We start from the raw sequence: 23,192 nt of genomic DNA, 5'->3' as shown, positions 1-23,192 counted from the left end.
TAAGCAATTCGTCTTATCGTGAGGTAATTGAATCCTCTTTTTTTTTTATTTCAGGAGTTTTCTAGAAATTGATGCATATTTAGTAATCACTTTTATATTCAACGCTTTTGGTTTTGGACCTCTGTATTGTTTATATGATTTATCTCGCTCCTTAAACACCTCTTTTCCCAAACTTTAGAAGTAAAAGTAGTAGCAGTAGTAAAAAGTAGCAGAAACATCAATTTTGAATGAAAATTGCATCCATTGTTAAAATTAGGAGTACAACTAAATGTTTTTACTTGATGGTAAAAATAAGTTTTGTTTGTCACTTCGGTACCACATTCAATGATATTTTTGTAAATGTTCTTTTTTTTTCACTTGTTAGTCAAAACTCAATCAGTAATTATAACAGCGGATGATTATTATTATTATTAAAGCGGATGATTATTATTTGCGGATGATTATTATTAAAGCGGATGATTATTATTTCAAGCCTTGTCACGAAAAAGAAAAACCACAGACAAACAGTCATAACACTTGTGAAATTCTTATCGTTCACTGATTTACTAATCAATTTAAATAATCATTAGTTGGCCAATCGATCACTCGTGGCACGCGCATCGAGTTTGCTCGGGTTTGACGTTTGCTCAGCAATGTGATTGCGCGATAGTTGCTACAATCGAGCTTATCGCCCTTTTTGTAGATGGGACACACGACACCTTCCATCCACTCCTGCGGCAGAACCTCATCCTCCCAAACCTTGGTAATTACCCAGTGCAGCGCTCTATCCAGTGCCTCACCACCGTGTTTAAACAGCTCTCCTGGTAGTTGGTCAACTCCAGGGGCTTTGTTGTTTTCAGCCGGCCGATCTCCTCCTGGATTTCCTGGAGATTCGGAGCCGGAAGTCGCATGTCCTGCGGGCGTGCTCCTAGGTTCATTACCATACCGCCACCGTTGTCTGCCATATCGCCATTCTGATGCTCTTCGTAGTGCTGCCGCCACCTTTGGATCACCTCACGCTCGTTTGTAAGAAGGTCCTGCCATCTGGTTCATGATTCGCCCAATTTAGTGAATAGGCCTTTTCATGTGACACTGCCGAGACTGCACTTGTTTACAACCGCTGAACAGGCCTGCAAGTCCGAAGCTGTCACTTTCATAGAAGAACTGTCAATTGACGATAAAATCAGCTGTTTTTAAACGTCTCGTGAAAAGGCCCATACATTGATCCAATCCAAGGCGTACACTCAAATTTGCGAGCGACTGTATAGGGGTTTGCGTTTGACACATGACAACATTTCATCAGTGTGTATATTAGAGTGGGGCGTCATTTTTTCAAATCAATGGTTTTTCGAATCCATTCTGGGTCCTGAACAACTGTGCTCGCTTTCCGCATTGCGTTTGAAGTTTGTATGGAAATTAGTATGGGAGAATGTATATTTTTGCATTTCTACTACTAGAGGTTTCAGTTCATCGTAAACCAAGTGGCACATTGCGTTAAAGTATAACCCAAAGGATGCCGAAAAACTTTGCTGAAGAACGCACGTTGCTGGAACGGCCAGGAAAAAAGTTATAACGCTTCAAACATGGAGTGTTCAAACTATATGCAAAAAATCGTTTATTCTTCCAGCACTGCCGTATAACGTAGACCAATAATTTAAAAATAATTGATCTTATAGGGCTTTATAGCTAATGGGAGCTATCCGGGATTATTTCACAAGGAAAAAAAATGCGACTAGAAGGCGAGGCGCAAAACCCATCTTCCTTCGATAACCATAGGTTGCCCGGTAGTGCTGGCAGAAACATTGATTTCTTGCATATGGTTTAAACAATCAATTTTCGAAACGTAATAACATTTTTTGCAACTCCTGATCATAATATTTGGTTTACAGTTCGCATTTGAGCGATAAAACGGCCTACTTTTCCATACCATTGGAATTGGTGCTTTAATGATCATTATAGCACTCATTTGGGTGCTATAATGGAAAACCAGCATTGGAACAATAGTTACATGACCACATTTTGCTCAATTAGCTTGGGTGAGTGTTCAAATTGTGTATTCTCTGTGTCGCGTAATAAATGAAATAGTTTATTGGACATGACATCAAAATTCCCCAGACAGATTTATCTATCGCTATATGGTCTGTCGAGCATTCAATATGTCATGGAATCTGTTTGTTTTCTGCAGCAAAATGATTTTTTGGCCAGATTTATCATAAAACGTAAATCAGACAGTACCATTTTGGTGCAGAATTATCATATTAAAGCCCATTTTCGATATTGCAAAAAATAGCGTGTGCAACTCGTTGCAAAACTCGATTTATTCAGCACTCGTAGTATTTATCCAACTCGGCAAGCCTCGTCGGATAAACGTACAACTCGTGCTGGAAAAATCATCTTTTTGCAACTAATTGCACAAACTACTATTTTGTAGACCTTCCAGCTACGTACTTTCTTTCGCAAAGTCTTTTGGCATCTTCCAGACTATATGCTAACGTATCGAGTCACGTGATTGAAGCCGCTAAGAGCAAAAATGTTAAAAAGTACGTTTTCCCATACTAATTTCCATGTAAATTTAAAACGCGATGCGGCATGCAAAGTTGCAACCAATCGAGCCCATATTTTGCACAGTGGATTGGGGTCCTAAAACGATTCACAAAAACCTTGATCTCACTTGATCGGACGAAGTTTGCGTTTTTCCATACAACTGCGCCCACTCTAGTGTATATATAAAGCTGGATCAATTGAATCCAGTGCTCAACCACAGTTCTTAATCGAAAAGTATTCAATAAAATAAGCTTTTATTCAAAAAGTCGTTCCATTTTTGCACCGTCTACCAACGATTTCTTATGTTTGTCCTACCACCAACAGTGAGCCTGCACCACATGTAACCAGCAAGAACTGACGTCAGTAGTTATGCTCGGCTGGTTATTTTCTTGTATTCTTACTTCATCTTCTTCCTCTTCAACTGCTTATGTTACACATTCGGGTCCAGCCCAACCCGACTCCAACTTCCACTTTATGTTGCCTACATATGTTCAATTCATATGTGCGCTGCACCATTTTTCGAAAGGTTGTTTCGCTGCGGCAGTTATGCACTGACCGTGAGCACGACTGTATCGAATTTCAAAGCGGGAAGAAAAACAACTTTGGCTGACCAAACATGATGAGGAGAGCGAGAAAAGAGAATTTCTGAAAAGAGAGCAACTTAGAAGAGAGAAAACGGCAACCTGAAGATATTGCTTGTGGAGTTGCTTGAAATTCGATCATCATTTCGTCTGAGACAAGTTTGTTTTCAATGACGATCAAGTACGTATCATAGTGACTGATGAATAGCAACTCATCTCGATTGTCATCACAGTGTGATTGGCTCGTTCGTGTGGCAATCCTGCCGCGATGATCACATTGCATGATTCTTCTTGTTTTGTTTCGGACCAAATTCCACCGTCATAAAACTTAAGATCCATCTACAAAAAATCGCCTGCATCTTCGAAGGTTCCCACTCTTGGGATGCATTCCAATCGACGGGCGAAGTGGTGTGATGATTTGATGTGGTATTTGCTTGTGCCGTCGGAAACCAGCACGCAAACAAAACAAAAGAAAACCCGAAAACAAGCTCTAAACAAATCAGGCTTTGTGCCCTTTTGCCCGTGGCCTCTTGCGTGCGCGATCCCTAACAACATTACATGATAAGAGGAACGGTCAAAAACCGATTCCCTACGGGCATGGCTGCAGCCACTCTGCAGAGCCCCGTCTGAGTTTACGTGGCTCTTCCTCTTTCACGTTTTTCCATTTATTCTTGTGATTCTTTGTCTTTGCTGTTGTTGTTGTTGCTGATGCCCTACAGGCAACCATCATCACCGGTTGAACTCTGGAACCACTCGTACATATTTTTTTCCTTTTTCGATTTTTCGGCAATTTCTCATTTATCATGATTCACATTTTGCCTTGTTTCGGGCTGGGGCTGACCGAATCGAAAAACCGATTCGTAATAATGTTATGCTTACTAATACGGAAAGCAATTATTTTCTACGTTCAATTTTTCGTCCATGGTTTTTTTGTTTTCGCTGTTGATTTCGCAAACACACTTTGAAATGAATCTGTACTGCTTTTTTTGCATTCTCTCCTCAACGCGTTCTTTGTTCTCCGGCAGCATGTGTTGATTTTTTTCGCTAGTTTTGGTTCTACTGCTGGCCCTTGCTCATTAAGCCCGTTCACCAATACATCACTTTTTTATGGCGTTTCCTCTGAACTCGTTCGCTGATGCTGATTATATGGTGGTTCTTGTTCCTGCTTTGTGCTCATCTTCACTCATTAGGAACTTTACATCATTCATCAAATTCGCAGTCATCAACGTTTTTTTTCTGGCTCGCCGCGCTGGTTGATGACTGATTGTGGAGTCATTATATCTGTGTTGCTTCTTGGATTTTGCATGGAAACACCAATTTGTTCAAGCTCCAGTGCAGGTCATGAAAAAAACTGTTCCTATGTACATATTTTCTTTTGATTTTAAGTACGAATCAATAACACTTTCAGAATTTGAACGCCCCGCTGGAAATGATTTCAATTATTAATTATGAAGTTGCTTCCAAAGCCAGCATCCTTGCAAGTTGATCGATCCGAAAATCACAAAACCCATTAGACCATGGTCCACCAAGATAAGAAGCACACGTTTGAAATAGGTTCGGTAGAATAAAAAAAATGCCTCAAAGGGGGTTAACATTTTTTGCCTTGATTTGGGCAACACACTTCAATTGATGAGAGGTTGCCGGCCGGGTCTACTTCAATTCAGTAAAAGAGGGTTCAGCTCAGATTCGACCAGGTGGAAGCAGATTTTTTCGCATTGTGTTAGGATAACGGTATTAATAGTGGCAGTACTGGTTTGGTATATTCTGAGTAGAAAATTTGAATTTTTTTAAACTGATAATAATTATTGAGAAGGACATTTCAGTCTTGACAATTACAAAACATATGTTTACCAATAATAGGAGCACTGGTTATCTAGTTGAGGTTATGGCTACAGTAACTCCATTGTATTTGCATAACGCACACCTTAGTGAAGTAAATAAATTATAAAGGTTTTTATTACATCCTTCCATAGTCCACAGAAGGTAATGAATCTCAGTAGTTTTTGAGTTGGTGTTCTTATTTAACGTAGGACCCTCCATGCCACGAAGCAATGGCTCCTTATAGTAAAGCTATTAGCACAGAAAAACGTACTCGGTGAAATTATCAATAAAAACAAATCTTATTGAATATGTTTTTTACATTGCATTAGACCAAATGCAAACTAGAATCAAAAGTTAGAGGGCGTCAAACGCGAGTAAAAATGATAAGAGCATCACTGGTTGTTATTTGACAATGGGTTAGGTATACCTGCACTTCAAATTTTTTTTCCAAAGAAGTTGTGAAAAATGTCCAAGTAACCAGTGTTGGTAGAATCATGCTCAAATCTCACTCACCGAAGCCTCATGCACGAGCTGACTCGCTTGCGATAATGCATGGAGAGCATCGTGCATGAGTTTTTCACGCAGAATCTCATCGTTTCGCTCATTCGCCGAAAAAATGATTTCGCTCTAAAAAATGTCAATACCCAATGGAAGCGTTTTGCCTTTCTCGTATACAAAGTATACGTAAAGGCTATAGGATCACTCCAAAACCGAACTTTTAATAGAAGGCCCGGGGACCCATAGTGTTATATACCAATCGACTCAGTTCGACGAATTGAGGTGATGTCTGTATGTGTGTATGTATGTGTGTGTGTATGTATGTGTGTGTGTGTGTGTGTACAAAAATGTGAGACACACTTTTTGGTACTTAGCATTATCCAATTTGCTCGCAACAAGTTCCATTCGACGTAGAATTCAATCACATTGTTTGCTATTGAAAATTAGATCCATCGGACATTGCGTTCCGAAGTTACGGCGAAAAAACTGTTTTCACGTGCAAAAAAAAAGCAAAACGCCCTACTTCGGACTCGAACTCGTGACCTCTGGGGTGGGAAGCGCATACTATACCACAGCACCATCAATACTCTTAACTTGTGAGAAGATACATGCAAACATAAATCATCGAATTGGAGATATGTTTTATAGCATTAGAGTTTATCCTGCTAGGGTAAATGTTCCTATACTGGAAATATTAATGAATTGAGAAAAGAAAATATTTGTTTTTATCGTTTGTTGATTGAAACTATACAGTTTCAGCTTAGCTTAGCTTAGACTGACTGTACATATCAATGGTTGCTACTCCGTGATTGATCAGAACTGGTGCAAATTGCACTTCGATCCAAGTGAATAGTGGTTTGGATTTACCAACTATTCTCGAAGTGCACGTTTCGTGATTGAAAATAAACAGTTTCATTACATTAACTAATAGATAAAATACTGATTTTAAAATAATATTTATTTCACCTCACCAATTATTCAAAATAGCTTCACCATTGATGTGAGTAAGTCAATTATGTTATGAAAATTATATTGGTGTGATGACATAATTACATCATACCGCAACGAAAGGAAACATATGTGTATAATAATGGGAAATGTATAATATGAACCCACTACCTACACTCAAGGTACGGGTGCCCTATGGAAATTACAAATATCCGTTATCCGATATCCGTTCAGTAATTGAAAACCCTCTCCTATGTTAAACGTCATACATAACTGTTCTCATGTCTTATTGCTAATGCGCTAAGTCATGCGCTAAGAAAAACACAAATACCCTATATCACATACTCATGTATAGCAATTTCAAAATGCATCGAGCTTTGTTCAACGCTCCCCCGTACGAATGCGCGTGAAAAAAGGAATGGCAATGTGCACAGTGGCGGGCCCCCATATAAATGTCAGACTAAAAGAATTTTTCAAATTTAATTTGCCCATACACATTTGTTTAGGAGATGCTTTACAGCATCAACTTTTTAACACCAAGTTACCAAAAATAAAATTAACAAGCTACAATCAACAAATTAAGGATCAGCTAATTCACAATATGTGTGAGCTTCGCGAAAAAAACGAATCTTTCTTTGTACGGGTTTCCGCCACTGCGCATCGGTCGGCATCGCATCGTAGCATCAGCAACACAAGCTTTGACTGTTTATTTTCAGCTTGCATCAGGCATCGCATTGTACGCAGCCCGTACAGCGCGTACAGCAAGCCGTGCTTCTGTTCTATTTTTAGCACTGATAGAAGTAAATACCTATATGAGGCAAGAAAGCACATAGGTAGTAGATCATTTTGACGTCTGGCGGTCGTCACAAGAACCACGAAAAAAGTGCTGTTGGCGCCGAAGTGCTTGAGCAGCATAGGGGGGTGTATGTTTCTTGCGTTGTCTGCTTGTAAATTGAATGAATTTCAGGAATTTCAGGAAACATTCGCAAAGTGATAGAAAATGTTATGATGGAATAAAATTTGATTTTAAATTTTTTAAATGATTTCGAATTTAAACAATAGATTTAACAACTATATAATATAATAACATAATTATTATGATTTGCTTTTGCAGATTCAAAAGACAGATTCGAGAACGTTTTTGTGGTAGAGTATGCTGTGGGAGATTTGGAGAAAACTCCCACAGCTTCTACCATACCACAAAAACGTTCTCGAATTCATCTTTGAATTAGCAAAAAGCAAATCATAATAATTATGATATTATATTATATTGAAAATTGCTTTATTGCATTTGTACATAATTGCATATTTGTACCATCTTCATTTTTAATTAATTTTCCAGTCCATAAACTGTCATTAAAAGCTTTTAAGTATATCATTGATTACACAATGGAATAATTTTATTCATACGGCGTAAGGCAAGGCGAATATTTTTCTGAATTTTGTCTACCCTTGAATGTATCAATTTGAAAGAAATACAGTAAAAAGTATTGGTAATTCAACGACATGTGGTCGGGGCTTAGCCAAATCGCACCAAGCGGCTTTTGACTGACTTGTGGTACTTCGTTCGCAAAAATAAAACGAACATCATACAATATCAATTTTTATGTATATTTGTTGTAGGATATCCATACGATTTGTTATCAATTAAATCTGCTAATCGAAAATTTGAGTAGAAAAATGGGTTACCCCGGCCATGTGAAAACACAAATATTCCCAACAAGTGAATATTCATTATTATCGATTAAATTAGATAAATTCTACAAGCGACAAATTTATTCGCATTATAAATAACAGTTAGTTTGATTGAATATTGCACTTATTCGCATGCCCCAAATATGTGCATGAAAATTCATTTAAATTTACAAAACACCTTTATCTGAGGAATTATTTACGAAAACTTATTTCTCGTAGGGCTTGTAGACCAAAAGTGTCATAATACAAACGATTAAGTTCGAACAGAGCTGCAAGTCTTTATAATAAACGCACAAAATGAAAATATGCACATTCCAACACTCGATCCAATTGTATGATCTTATTGATTGGGTGACAGAAGCCTTAGCTGGATTCTGACTTCAAACTGGGAAGCACTCGAATGTTTGCCAACTGGAAACATTTTTGTTCTATATCCCGGGATTTTTTTATAATACTAAAATAAAACGTCACTGCATTCGCTTCAGTCAGATGAATATTGCAGAAGGACGCAACACGTTTATTGGCCCATCACCCCGGCAAGGGTGAAGGGCGTCAATTTTAAAATGATTGTTAAAATGTTAAAACACATTTTAGCCGAAAATAGTTAGTTTGAAATTTAATTTTCTTCTAGATTGGCAACATGAAAGTCTAATTATTTCGATTAAAAGACATGTGTAGATATGTAGTCTAACATATAGGTAAATACTTCGGCTACCTGTTAGTGGTGCTGGATTGCGTGGGAGTGCTCTCACCTCTCAGATTTGACGAATCGATGTTTTTAGCTTTGTTTACAATCGCAGAGAAGTCGTTTCAAAAATTTGGTATTGAGTTTTAGAAAATAAAAATTGTTTATAAATATGTTTTTGAAAAAAAATGAGAACCGAATGAGCGTCGAACACAAACTCTCTGAGTGAGAGCCTAGAATGTTACCCCTCAGCTATCTTTACTTCTTCGATGAGTGGTGATCGAAGTATAACAGGTTATATTCAATTTGCACTTATCATCGGCTTGTGCATTCGTGCGGCAACGCACCTGGAGCTGTGTTTTTAGGTTCCGTGGCATATTTAAATCATCTGACGTTGAAAAACATATACGATTGAGTTTACGTCATGTGCTTTTGTGTCAATTCATTCAAATATGTCGCCTAATATTCATAATGTTTTGGTGTGCAGGAAAGCAACTTCAGAATCAATTTCAACATTTATTTTGAATCATCTGTAATGCATTCTTCCTGGCGTTTCAGCAAATAATCAAAATGTAGTTTTCTATGGATCCAAATGGATGATGGGAAAATATGTAGCAGGAATGATATTGTTTTTCTTGATCATATTTGAAGGTACATACTTATTTTCCAATTATTTGGTTTATTTTTTAGCTTAGTTATGGATCTTAAAATTAATCTTTATGGATACGCCTGAATTATTTTTTGGATTTAAGGTAGCGTTTTATGGAACATTCAGATGTTATTTATGGATCGTTTTTCATTTTTTTATGGATCGTTTTTGTGCATTTAACGGTACAAAGTAAAGCTGCCATAATGTGAAAAATGTAAAAAATAAGCCCTTTTTAGTGTTATATAAGACTTTTCTAATATGTTTGTCAACCCTTTTGAAGGAGCGAGAAAGGCATCATCACCGCTAGGTGGATTAATCAGGGTTTTTTTTATGTTTACGTATTGTTATCCATTGTTTTAAGCAAAGAAAGTTATTCCGACGAATTTAACGAATGATGCAATGATGCAAATCGCGAATTAAATCATGGACGATTCTCTGGGCCATGAGTCGGGTGAGGTTTGCCTCGCGCTTGATTGAATCGTGCACGGAAGAAAACACGTACCCAAAATTGAGTATTTTTAAACTTACTTTTGAGTTATTTTTTCTCTTCTCTTTCATCCACTCTTTCTTTTGTTGTCAAAAACAAAAGAGCCAAAAAATCCAACGATGCCAGTTCAATACGGGAAGCTAATTTTGAGTTTTATTACCTGAGGTCGAAATTGAGTGAATTAAACTTACATTTGGGTAAATAAGTTTTCCGTTGGGTACTTCTTTAACATGGGAGTAAAGGCAAACTACTTCGACCCTACTTACTCAATTTTGGCTTCCCGTACGGATGTTCGAGGTTGGGTGAATTAAACTCACTATTGGGCAGTTTATTTCTTCCGTGTGGATGAGATTTGAGAATTTGAGTATTTACCAACACTGCAAGTAGCCAGTGTTGTGCTGAATCATTATCAGACGATAATGATTGCAATTTGCATGTGAAAACTTTTCACGTGAATATAGTAGGCGAGTTATTGACGGCGACAACTTCTCAAATTTTGTACTCAAACGGTAACACAAAATTTTCATTCAAGCATTATTTTATGTAGATATATAAATATATAAATGTCAACAGTCCCGTTACATCTTCTATTTGGCGTTATGGTTTCATGAGTTTCGTAAGGAAAGAGCTCAAAAAGTTTGAAGTTACTTTTTGAACTCTTTCAAACTGAACTCAAGATCAGGGTTGTAAATATTCGGCAGCACTGGATGAAGGTGATGTTTTTTTATATCATTTTTTTATTTTCTTCCTGCTTTCAATTCAACCTCACATTCCCGGAGAGCCAGAAAAGTAAACAACAGAACTCACATCACCCACCGCGCCGCGAAGATGAAATTTACCACAGCAAAATGTACACATTCACCCACCAAATTGAAAAAATTCACCACGCGTTTAAATGGGCCACTCACAGTCATACGGTAAGGAGCGAACTGAGCAGCCTGTCAGAGCGACTTGTGAGTGGCTGAATGCGAAATTGAAAGGTCGGTGTTGGAAATGATTTTTCGGCTGCACCCAGTCGCACTCACCACGGCGGCGATGAAGGCGACTGCAGATAATACTGAGTTCCATGTTTTTCACTGCATTGACTGTGAAATATTTCTACCCTGCTCAAGATACGATTTTCTCCCTGTAAGTAACATTCTAGAGAAAATCTCAGGAAAAGGTTGAGGAAGTTTGATTTGTAAAAAAAACAAAAAAAAGTATTTTCTAAGGAAATTTCGTAGAATTTTTAAAGATTTTTTTTTTAAATCCATCGAAAATCCCGAAAAACTTTAAGAGGAAAATCTGAAGTTTCCAGGCGATTTTGTTTAAAGAATTTTGCTTGAAGAAATTTCGAAAAAAAAAAATCGGGGGATGTTTTTATGATTAGGCCGATACAAATATTTAAAATCTATTTTGTCTCCCCCCCTCGGATTTTTTTTGCCAAAAAATAATATTTTGGGGGGGGCCACAAAATAAAATTCCGAGAATTTTGAGGATTTTCAAAACATTCTTTAACAAATCCGAGGAGTTTTCTGTTTTTTTTTCATTTTAATATTTATTTTTTATTATCCCCCCCCCCTTGACCTTTCGGAGACCAGTAGGACCAAAAGTCAATTAAATATTCAATTAAAATTTTAAAAGGCGTTAGCAGAACGGGTCATATGATCAAAAAATGCCGTTTTGCATAAAGACAGTATAAACGAACCGAACAAAGGCGCGAAATCTGATCCTTGAGCAGATAAATCAACCGGAAACTCCGAGCTCGCAATACTGCTTATGCTGAATAAACTTTTCAAATTGATCTATAAAGTTTTCATGATTTCAAAATATTGAGTTTGTATCGCGCTAACCAACCAAAGTTCATTTTCAATCATTTGCTGGGGTCATTTAGGGCAAAATCATAAAAAAAATAACAAAATAATAATTAAAACATGTGTCTTAGTGGAAATTGAAATGGCCCTTACCAAATGATTATTTATTGAAATGACACTGACAGTAAATTTGGAATTTCAATGAATTATTGGCAGTGGCTGATTTTCAAACCGCCACTTCTACATCCAGGCGCTATCGTATATGCGCAAACTAGCCAGCATGAGAGTGAAATCAGGAGTGATTCAGTTTCATTCTAAATTTTCGACCACTATTATAGTTTGAATCCGGAGCAAAATAGAACAAACTCGCTGGTTTCCCTAGCAGCAAATATTTGTGACACCGCGGCGCTACTGCGTTGTCTCTTCAAATCAGCTAGAGTGGACTATATTGGTAATAGAGTATATTTGCTAGCAGTGTTCCATTCATGTTTTTCAAATTTTTAATTAAATAAAATCATTATGTTGCTGCCAAGAAAGGCACCGTAACTGCAAAGTGGATTGATCCGTAGATGAAATGACGCGTTCATACACCAAAACAATGAATTATTGGCAGTGGCTGATTTTCTACCCGCCGCCGTCACATCCAGGCGCTATAGTATATGCGCAAAATAGCCAGCAAGAGTTAACCACTCAGCGAACTGGACTAGCGAAATTCATAACTGGCGCCTTATGAAGTTTCGACTGAATATTCCACCAACAGTGCTTTTTATACGCAGTCACCTTCACAAGTCTTCAAGCGTCGATGAGCGTGTGGTCTACATACCGGCCTCCCGATCCCGACGTCCGTGGTTCGAACCCAGTCTGCCGAACTTTATTTTTTTTAATGTAAATCATCATTCATAAGGCAACATATTGAAATTCATACCGATTCCTTGTGGCAAATTTTCATAAGGCGTTTGATTGGAAACCATACGTCCAGTTTCCTCAGGGACCGCCAGAAATTTGTATGGCGAAAGTCATCTAACGCGGGTTTTCTCAAAATAAAAAACTTTGCATGAAAAACTATTTGGTACCGATTATGTAGGAAGGTGTCCGCTACCATGCCTACCAAATATTTTTTTGATGAAACTGCTTAATTTTGAGAAATCGAACCTTAGATGCCTTTCGCCATACTGATTTCAGAAAGTTAACTCCTAGTGTGCCGCTGTAAGCACGCTCAAAGCAGGCGATTCATTGAAAAATATTTGAATCTCGTGATTCAATCGTGGTTCAAATCTGCAGAAAATAGAACTGAGCGTTATACCAGCTTTATTTTTTTGACAGTTGACTGAAATAAACTCTAGAACTGCTGCTGGGAAAATGAATGTTTCAGATTCACATTCAAACTGACAGCCCCGAACGATTTGAATCACTGCTGATTTTACTCTGAGTTAACCGCCAGAAATGTGTATGGCGAAAGACATCTAACGCGGGTTTTCTCAAAATTAGGAACTTTTTATGAAAAACTATTTGGTACCGGTTATGTAGGTGTCCGCTACCTTACCAAATATTTTTTCGATTAAGATGTTTAATTTTGAGAAATCGAACCTAAGATGCCTTTCGCCATACTGATTTCAGAAAGTTAACTCCTAGTGTGCCGCTGTAAGCAGGCTCAAAGCAGGCGATTCATTGGAACATTTCCTGTTTCTGTGTACAGTATCTTTAGTATGGCCGAACAAAAGACAAATCGGCCAAACAACATGTTCGGCTCAATATGAAATGGTCTATGGTCGAACAACCTTGGGCGGCCTTGATCGGTGTACATGTCGAGCTTTTTACGACCGGGGCATCCGGACCAAGATTTTTTTATGTACAGGTTATCCGACTTGTCAATATCCCCAACTCAGCCATCTTGGATTTTGTATGGAATTTATGCTCGTTTGTTTACGTTTTGCACAGTTGAATTGGGTGGTTCCACTTTTGAGAAAACTGATCGTCACCTTCTTAAGCGAACAAGCTAAGGCCCCACAAAGATAAAAGTCCGACGCCGTTTTCGCAACCTCAAAGCTCTTAGGTGCCCACCCCGGAAACGACCGTTAGCTAAAGACCAGGTGCTTGCGGCTTAGGCGGGTCCCCATCAGAGATCGAGCAATCTAATTCGAGCTCAAACCGTTTCACGTCTTATTCAACGAACGAAATGTTCGACCATAATTTGTTTTCGGCCTAATAACCGTTTCTGCCAAATGGAATTCGGCTAGATGATTTTCAGCCTAACGTGTTACTCGGACAAGTGGCTTTCTTTCGGCAGAACGAATAACTTTTGCTCAAACAAACTTTTCCCATTTCGAAGAATTTCCAGAGGTTCATTTAATGTTTTTTTTGCTTGTTTACGGACATACCACCCGGAATGGAAATAAATTAATTTACGATGTTCTGAAAATTCAGATGTGAATATGTTTATGTGGAAGATTTGAAAATTGTATTGGAGGTAACCACTTTCCCTTCGATGGGTCTCGAACCCACGACTCTATGCCTAAAGTATTTTGCATATTAACTTTTGGTGTTAATTTTTGGTATTTTACCTTTTATGCAAGGCTAGTTCATATCGATTTCTGTTATAGAGGTCGTCGCTCCTACTCGGCTATTGTCTAATTAATTATTAAAACTTTTGCGTAGTAATGGATCTCAAAATTATTCTTTATGGTGGTTTCCGAGTTTTGGTAGAGTTTTACGAACAACCAGGTGTTATTTACGGATCGTTCTTTATTATTCAATGGATTGTTTATGCACACTTAATGTTATAAAGAAAGTGCTGCCGTTTCCCTTTCCCTAAGCCCTTCGTGGATAGGGTACGGTAGGTATTTTTGTCTACGTTCTAAATCCCGCCGACATAGCCTCGAAAACAAATAAGGTAGACATTTTTGCTATACTTCTCCACTATCAAATTGCAGGTTCGGGGAAAACGTTCTGATGCAGTGAAGTTATAGCAAATGAACGTTGCTTTAATTGGTTTGATCACTTATGACGGAAATTAGAACATGGACGAAAACTCCTACTGAGTCCTTACATGTAATTAGTTATGGTTGCGACTACTACTGTTATAACAGCGACTACTACTGTTAGATATTTTTTCAATGCTGGCTTGATTGTCTTTTCAGTCTTTGACTTGTTTACTCAAGCAAATTGGGAGTCAAATAATGTTCACGAATAGACCTGAAGGCAAGACAATATAATAATAAAAAATATATCAAATATGATGTACTCACATGGCTAATATTTAAAGGGCATACCTGAAACATAGAAAATCACAAAGAAAATATTAGAATGTGATGAAAATTTAGACGGAAAATATTGGAGAATATTTTTCGCTATATGTACCTGTAAGGTTTTAATATCTATCAATGTTATTGTACAGAATATTGTGAGCATTTAACTATGAATCAATCATTTCTCGCGCTTAGTTTCATAGGGGCGTAACTGCATTGATCGATTTCTTTTAATCGATTTTATATTTTGTTAATAACTCAATTATTTCAAAAGCTACAACCGTGATTATTGATTCTGGTGCAAGATACAATCATCCTTTATCACACCAAACCATTAAATCATCGACAAACTAGCGCAATTCTATACAATAATAAAAAGAAAACATCGACGAAGAGAAATCGATCAATACAGTTACGCCCCTATGAAACTAAGCGCGAGATTTATAGGTCAAACTGCAATTTGCACGAACTCGGGTCCCCACAAAACTACATGTTTTACATGTTACATTCTACATGTTTTTTTCAATTATCAATGTTTAGACACAAACTTAACCATCTGTTGTGGTTTACTTCTGAAATATACACGCAGAAAAAACTCTTGTAAAACTAATAATATTTGATGTAAATTCAAAAAGAATTTCACATTGTTTTGGCGGTAATAAGAAATTCTTTTTGTTTTCAACATCAAGTATAAAATCATATTGTTGAAATTAAAAGAAAATATATTTGAATTCATACGGGTATTTGGTGGTTTGAATCTTCGGTTTTGCAGTAACGCTGTAACGTCATGTTAACCGTGCACATAATTGTTATTTTAAAAAGAGATTGTTTATTGTTTCAAATACAAATTATCATAGGAAATATAATCAAAATATTGTTGTTTCAATTATATTATTATTATTATCATAAGCATTTTATTTTTGAAATAAAAATAAATGTAATATACTTTTAGCATTTTCTTTCAAATTCTTTCTTTTAACTGGCGAAACGTTTGACTATTCTGATGCATATATTTTTCATTTTTGCATACATATATGCTTATTATACTCACATAATATGATTCAAAACTTGATTCATTGTATCGCCGGGTAAATGGACATAAGGCTTCAGACTCAGCATTGTCTCCCAGGCCAAATTTATTCTACGTCACCTCGGAATAATTCTAGAAAATAGAAAAATATTACTTCGTCAGGAACAAAGCAGATAGGATTTTTTTGTAAAGGTGCCTTAAAACTGTACTCACATGTTTTCGTTTTCGATTTTCCTACATCACTGGTAGTTTGTGATTTTCCGACACATCTTTGTTATGAAATCCTTGGTGACATCATAAGCCCAGTAGCTAATGGGAGCAAGGGGCATGCTGGAACAGTTGGAACCGATTTTTTTAGGTACGTCGATGCACTTGTCAACCATCGTTTGTTTTTGGGAGTTTGCTTCATCGTTGACTGTTACTCCGGGTATTCTATAGGCACATAAATGAATTAGCGTTAGTATAATTGAAAGTGATATCAATATCAATCATATCAATTTCCATCGAATTGAGTCGTTGATGCAGGGCAACTAAAATAAGTTTTTTAAATTGTTGATGAATTGATATGTTTTCACGATTGTCTTTATGAATAAGTATACTTACTATTGAAGGAATAGCCAAGGACAAATGGATGACCGATCGTATCACGGATCTCTTTCGATAGAAAATCTGAATTTAAATTCAAGTTGTTGCACTTCCTTCGAATTAGGAACAGCAGAGATGACAGATGAGTTGTTTTTATTTTTTTTTTCTAGACGCGTTACGTTCGCGTTACTTTAAATTATACTATTCGATGCGGTTTTTGTCCAGGATGACCACGAGTAACAACACGTTAAATTAAAAATAAACTTTTTTGAAATAAAAATAAATTTTATTATTTCAACAATATTATTATTGTAGATTCGATTTTCAAAACAAACATTATTTTACATCGTATTCATGTGAACTAAAATTATAAAATCATTAAACATAGATATGAATCCAATAATATTAGTAATTTAAATACAATAAACGATATTATAGATTCAATTGGAACAATTTTCTGTCCGTGTATAAGTTATCGCGGTTTGAAAAGTTTACAACAATTACCTCTCCATGTTTGTTGCAAATAAAATGGAACGCAACATAGACCTGTGCAGGAGTTCATGAAATTCACTCACCCGATGGATTTTGACATTTGAGCGGGTCGTCTTCTCGAACAAAAGTTCATTTTGCGTTCATTATGCGACCCGCTCAAACGTCATAATTTCTTGGGGGAGTTCATTTTGCGTTAGTCTATTGTCTTAATCCTCTGCAGATGAGGAGAAATACTTATCGCTATCTTCGTTTGTTGCTTGTTTTTTACATTTTTCATCGACAATTATATTCCTTGCTAGAACGATACGAAGTAGAAGAATAAAAAAAAATCTCATTTAAAGTCACCCATACCCAACATATTTATACAGGTTATTTGTACATCTCTTCTTCTTCTTCTTCTTCTTTTTATTGGCATTACATCCCCACACTGGGACAGAGCCGCCTCGCAGCTTAGTGTTCATTAAGCACTTCCACAGTTGCGAGGTTTCTAAGCCAGGTTACCATTTTTGCATTTGTATATCATGAGGCTAACACGATGATACTTTTATGCCCAGGGAAGTCGAGACAATAGCCCTCTCCATCCCCATTGGTGTTGGTGCTGTGTTTACAAAATTTTCCTTTGTTTGCTGTTAGAACTGTCATATTTTTCTTGTTTGCTGTTAGAAAACAACAAACAATGCGTGGAAACACTAAGAAAAATATCGCAAATTTGAACTAGATATCAGGTGAAAATGATAATTTTCATTTTGATTCAGTGTGCAGCAAAAAAAAATCACTCTGTGATAGTGTTGGTAAAATCTGCTTGGAGACCTCAATTTCCAATCCGAAAATTTCCTAGACCGGCAACGGGAATCGAACCCAGCCACCCTCAGCATGGTCTTGCTTTGTAGCCGCGCGTCTTACCGCACGGCTAAGGAGGGCCCCAGGTTATTTGTACATATGTCAAACTAATCCCACGACATTCAAAAACAGACAGGATCACGGCATTTAGACAACGGCCAGGATCATTTACACAATGCCCAGTCACCAAAAATTATCTTTTATTAGGACGGGAATCGAACCCACAGCACGTAAATGCGCTTAGACGAGTGACGCCGCTAACCGCATGATCATGAAGCCCATTCTTACTCCAAGCTTTTCTTGTCATTATTTGTTACCCTACTATGCAATTATATCCTTTTTACCATGGTAATTAAGTATTAAACATGTCTGTGGTTCACCACGTTCAGACTAAAATCAATCCAAAAAGTTCAATTTTAAAGTTAATGTTCAAAGTTAATGTTAATGTGAGTTTTATAATTATTAAATGGTGAGAGTGATTTTGTGAACTCACTTCATTTATATAAAACGATACTTTGATTGCAAATTGCAAAATGTATAAACAATACAACCTCTTGTTTGTCACCTTCTTCTTCTTCAATGGCTCTACATTCCAACTGGAACTTGGCCTGCTTTTCAACTTAGTATTCAAATAGCATTTCCTCAGTTATTAATTGAAAGCTTTTCTGTGCCCGCCATTGCATGAGTATGTATCTTGTGTGTACAATGGATACAATATGCCCAGGGTGTCGAGAATGTTTCCAACCCGAAAACATCCTAGACCGGACCGAGAATCGAACTCGCCATCTCCGGATTGGAAATTCTACGCCTTTGCTCGCAATGCTACTGGAGACCCAGTAGACCATACAGTCATACAGATTTCTAAAAGCAATGGCAGACATTTACGAATGATTCATGGCAAGCAACAGATATTTAAAGAAAGTCATAAGTTGTTTACAGTATTATTTCTAAGAATAGAAGTCACTTAAAAATTATTATATGAACGAGCGTGACAAATTCAGGTTCAAAACGTATTATAATTGCGACGAGATAACATCGGGTCAAAAACGTGATAAAACCGTGGATAGATAAAATTGGCACGTAGCATAAAATGTCCAATAGTGGACCCCCTAGTTGCGGAATTTTTCACTTCCTGCCTTAAGGCGGGAAAATGTCAACATATGAGTTTCACGTGATATCTATTATCAAGTTCTGCATCTCCCCAGCACAGTGCATACATAAAACACTCAACTGCCGTAATCTGGAAAAGTGACGTAACAGCCATTTTACAACATACATTTTTTTCCATTTTTCTGTTAAAGAGCTCGATGAGTAGTACTCGTTAACAACATTTTTGGAAAATGGCGTATACGTCACTTTTTCAGATTACGGCAGTCAAATACACGACGTTGCTAGTTGAATTTCACATCTGAAAGTCTGACTGAATTTGCCGTATAGTAAAATCCCTCGGGGTCCATACTAGGAAATGTTTTACCTATAGTCGACTCTCTATTTGATTTTCATGTTCCGTTTCGGGATGTTCTTTTTTTCTATTCTGACCCCCAAAATACTGTATACTGGATACTCTCGTGTTTATTTTTTACAATATCATAAAAAAAACATGTAGTTTTACATTCTACGGCATTTCAAATGCAAGTTATTAAATCATTAGAATGTAAGTTAGGTTATCCCGATGGAGTAATAATGCAAATATGGCTGAAGGGTCCACTATTGGTCATTATACCCTAGGTAATAAAATTGTTATCACTGTTTATGCATAGGTAAAAGAACGAATGAACGTTAGAGGACTATAAAAAATATACATGACACAAGACATGGAAAGGTATAGTCATTTAAATTCTAAATATTTTCAAAATCTCAGAGTTTAATTTTTTGTAGCAATAATTCAAAACGAGGGATTTTTTTTTCATTATTGTACAAGTTAGATCGCAGAGTTTCAAAAATTCATGAAACTTTTTCCCCGTGCATCGTTGATGGGCCATATGAACAAAAAAATCATTATAGGGGATCGGTTCGGCACATCATTCCATAGCTCCTATTTCCATCCCATCGAACAACAAAGCAATGAAAAGGAAGGTTTATTTCTTATTTTTGTGATTTTTTTCACCAGTGAGCACACGTGTTAGCAAAAAGAAGCGACGAGATTGGTGCCGTATTTCTTTGTTTTGCGATGTGATGATGCATTTCCTCTCGGATCATCTCGTTCATATAGAATGGTGGTCTAGAAAGAATGGATTATCAATAAGGGTCGTTCACACATTACGTAACGCTGTAGACCAAACGTTATAGTTTATACAAATAAATTGAATCATCCATACAAAATGTGTGACTGCTACACTCCGACGCGCACTCGTGATTCTGCTACGGACGGCTACTTTAGAAAATGCAAAGATATCCATTTTGGTTGATGTTTCTAGTAATAGAATAGGTGCCAGTTGCGGTTTGCATGAAATGCAGTGAAGTTTGTTTTGATTTGTTTTGACAGCCACGTGCTCGTTCACCAAGGTTTCCGATAGAATAATGTAAAATTAAGATAGAATTGTTTGACATTTCATTGATTTTATTATTTATATCACAGAAACTTAAAATTATGATCTGATACACTTTCTGTTACCGAATTTCACATTCAATTCTGAATTCCGTCGTGGCTAATTATCATAATATTTGACTGTGTTAAGTAATTGACCTATCTAATGTATATCTATACAAAGGAATAGAATCCATGTACGTACATTGTATAGTACAGTGTACATAACAAACATGAACGATTGATTGCATATTATTCGGCAACTCGGCCGTACGAAAACCATTTTTTTGTTAAATATCTTGGCTGTGCATATGCACAGCACATTTTTCGAAATGGACAAATTGATATGAAAAAGAATCCACGTGTCTTGGAGGGACTCGAACTCTCAACCTCCTACTCTCTAGATAGGCGTGATAACTCCTAAACAACAAGACCACTTAAAGGTCACGTTTGCGGAAAAGCCATCAGAATTCGAGTACCAACCTCCACCGCGGTTAACTCTTTTTTGCAAATTGAATATCTTTCGGATGCTTGATTTGTGCAATCTCCACGGCTTCGACAACATTCTGAATCCCGACCTGGAAAACATGAGTGCTTATCCAAGCTATTCGAAAAGGCGATTAACCACCGGCTATAGCCGAGGCTGCTCGAGAAACAGTTTGATTTCCGACGCGGTCGATCAACCGTACACCAACTGACCCGAGTTACCAACGTCCTCAGACGGAACAATTTTGTCTCGATAGCCTCCACCATGGCCTTGCCGGATGTCGAGGAGGCGTTCAACAGTGTTTGACATGATGGCCTGGTGTACAAACTACAATGCTACATTCTTCTCAGCTTCCTGGTGAAAATCATAAACAACTACCTGCCGGCGGGGAAATTCTGGGTCTCAATCAGTGGAGTGAGTTTTAATGCGCATTAGTATCCTCGAGCCCTGCTTTTTAACATGTTCACAGCCGACATGCCAGAGCCTCCAGAAGGCGACATTCTGTCTCTATTCGTAGATGACACAAAGGTAGAGTGATCATAGCGTTAATGGCAATGCTCCAACGAGGCCCAACGTCCTGACAGAGTACCTTACCATCTGGAAAATCTATATCAACGCGGCGAAGACCCAGGTATTTCCCCACTAAAAATCCCCCAAACATATTCCGTCTAAGGATTGTAAAATCAGCCTCAATAGCATGACAGTGGAATGGGCCAATTAGGCAGACTACCTTTGCTTGACACTCGACAGCAAGCTTATTTTCAGGCAACAAATTGACTGAACGGTGACGAAGTGTAACGTTCTGATGTAACTACTGTACTCGTCGGTCGTCATTGTCCCTGAAAAATAAGCTTGCTGTCTACAAGCAAGTCATCCACTTGTGATCGAATATGGCATGTCGGTCTGGAAGAGTCACGCAAAAACTCATAATTCGGAATTCGTTAGGTATGATGGACGCTAGGCATAACGGACGTTTGGCATAATTCTGCCTTCTTTATGTCCATAGGCTGTTCTTTGGGTCATTTATGCCTAACGTCCATTATGTCAAACGTACTTCATGTCTAACGTCCGTTATGCCTATCGTTCTTTTTGCCAAACGTACTTATGCCTAACGGGGTATACCTCACTGGGACATTTCCGCTTCGCCGCTTAGTGTTCATTCAGCACTTCTACAGTTATTAACCGTGAGATTTCAAAGCCAAGTTACCATTTTGCATTCGTGTTGCGGGACGCGTTACGAACATCGACGCTGCATCCGAAAATTCCCACAGAGATGGGAAGCAGGTCTGACAGACCAGTTGTCATCCGACAGCTCTGACAGTGTCAGCGAAGAAAAACAAAACCATGAAAAAAAAGGAATGATGATAAACGGTGAAAATGTGGTGATGTGAATTGTGCAGCCTGTTTATTTAGTATTTCATATAAAACTACCTTAAAATATTACCTCTTTACTATCTTATGCACTATACAAAACTAGATTAGTGAGTTTACATGCGAAACACACCCTGAAAATGAATTATTAATGTGAATCTATTAATATTGTTTAGGTTACCTTTCATGCACTACTTATCCTATATTTAATGAATTACAACTAAATTAAACCGAAAATTATTACACGATCACGAGACTGTAAGTGAAACTACGACCTAAAGAATGACTTAAGACTAAGACCTTAAAATGTACTTAAAAATTGGTTGACTAGACTGAACACTGGACGGTAGCTAAGACGTGGAAACGTAGACTAGAGTCACTGAAATGTGAGTACTATTTATAAGACGAAATTTGAATTATTGAAGATTGAAGTATATTCCTTTTAGCTAAGGAAATCGCTAAGAAGACTTTGACCCTTTTTATACGTTTGGTGCCGCGCCAACAATTCGTATATCATGAGGCTAACACGATGATACTTTTTTGCCCAGGAAAGTCGAGACAATTTCCAAGCCGAAAATTGCCTAGACCGGCAGCGGGAATCGAACCCAGCCAGTCTCAGCATGATTTTGCTTTATTTGAAACTTTGGAACTTAAACGAGTTCAAAGCAAGTTCCTGATGATGATCATGAACAATCTCCCCAGGTCACGAACTTCTAATGTCCATCGTCTGACCGAGATTAAAACACTACATGAGCGATTTGGTGAATGTAAAGATCGGATTAGGGTTCGTTGTTTGGCTTCAAATTCGGGTGCTAGTCTAGCTCCAGCTAGACACAGCAGCACAGCTAATGAGAACGCCGATAGCGATTGCAATAGAATACCATTAGCATCGGTAGTGGCCGTCATAGGTAGTTGCAGCTGATAGTTCAACCTCA

The 23,192-nt window shown here is 37.5% G+C and overlaps 1 protein-coding gene and 1 long non-coding RNA gene across 3 annotated transcripts in view; both read right to left on the bottom strand.

Annotated features, from left to right (window-relative positions):
* LOC134225421 (uncharacterized) overlaps positions 1 to 23,192 on the bottom strand; it is an 850,799-nt gene that overhangs the window by 159,551 nt on the left and 668,056 nt on the right. The window lies entirely within an intron of this gene.
* Positions 15,924 to 16,693, bottom strand: LOC134224899 (uncharacterized). Its single transcript, XR_009983101.1, has 3 exons — positions 16,559 to 16,693; positions 16,169 to 16,387; positions 15,924 to 16,087 (listed from the first exon to the last, which is right to left on the bottom strand). It is a non-coding gene; the product is annotated as an uncharacterized LOC134224899 (long non-coding RNA).

This window comes from Armigeres subalbatus, chromosome 3 (genome assembly GCF_024139115.2).
Source record: "Armigeres subalbatus isolate Guangzhou_Male chromosome 3, GZ_Asu_2, whole genome shotgun sequence".
Classification (NCBI taxonomy): domain Eukaryota; kingdom Metazoa; phylum Arthropoda; class Insecta; order Diptera; family Culicidae; genus Armigeres; species Armigeres subalbatus.
The sequence above is the reverse complement of the archived record's forward strand: the minus strand, read 5'-3'. Positions and strand labels throughout refer to the sequence as shown.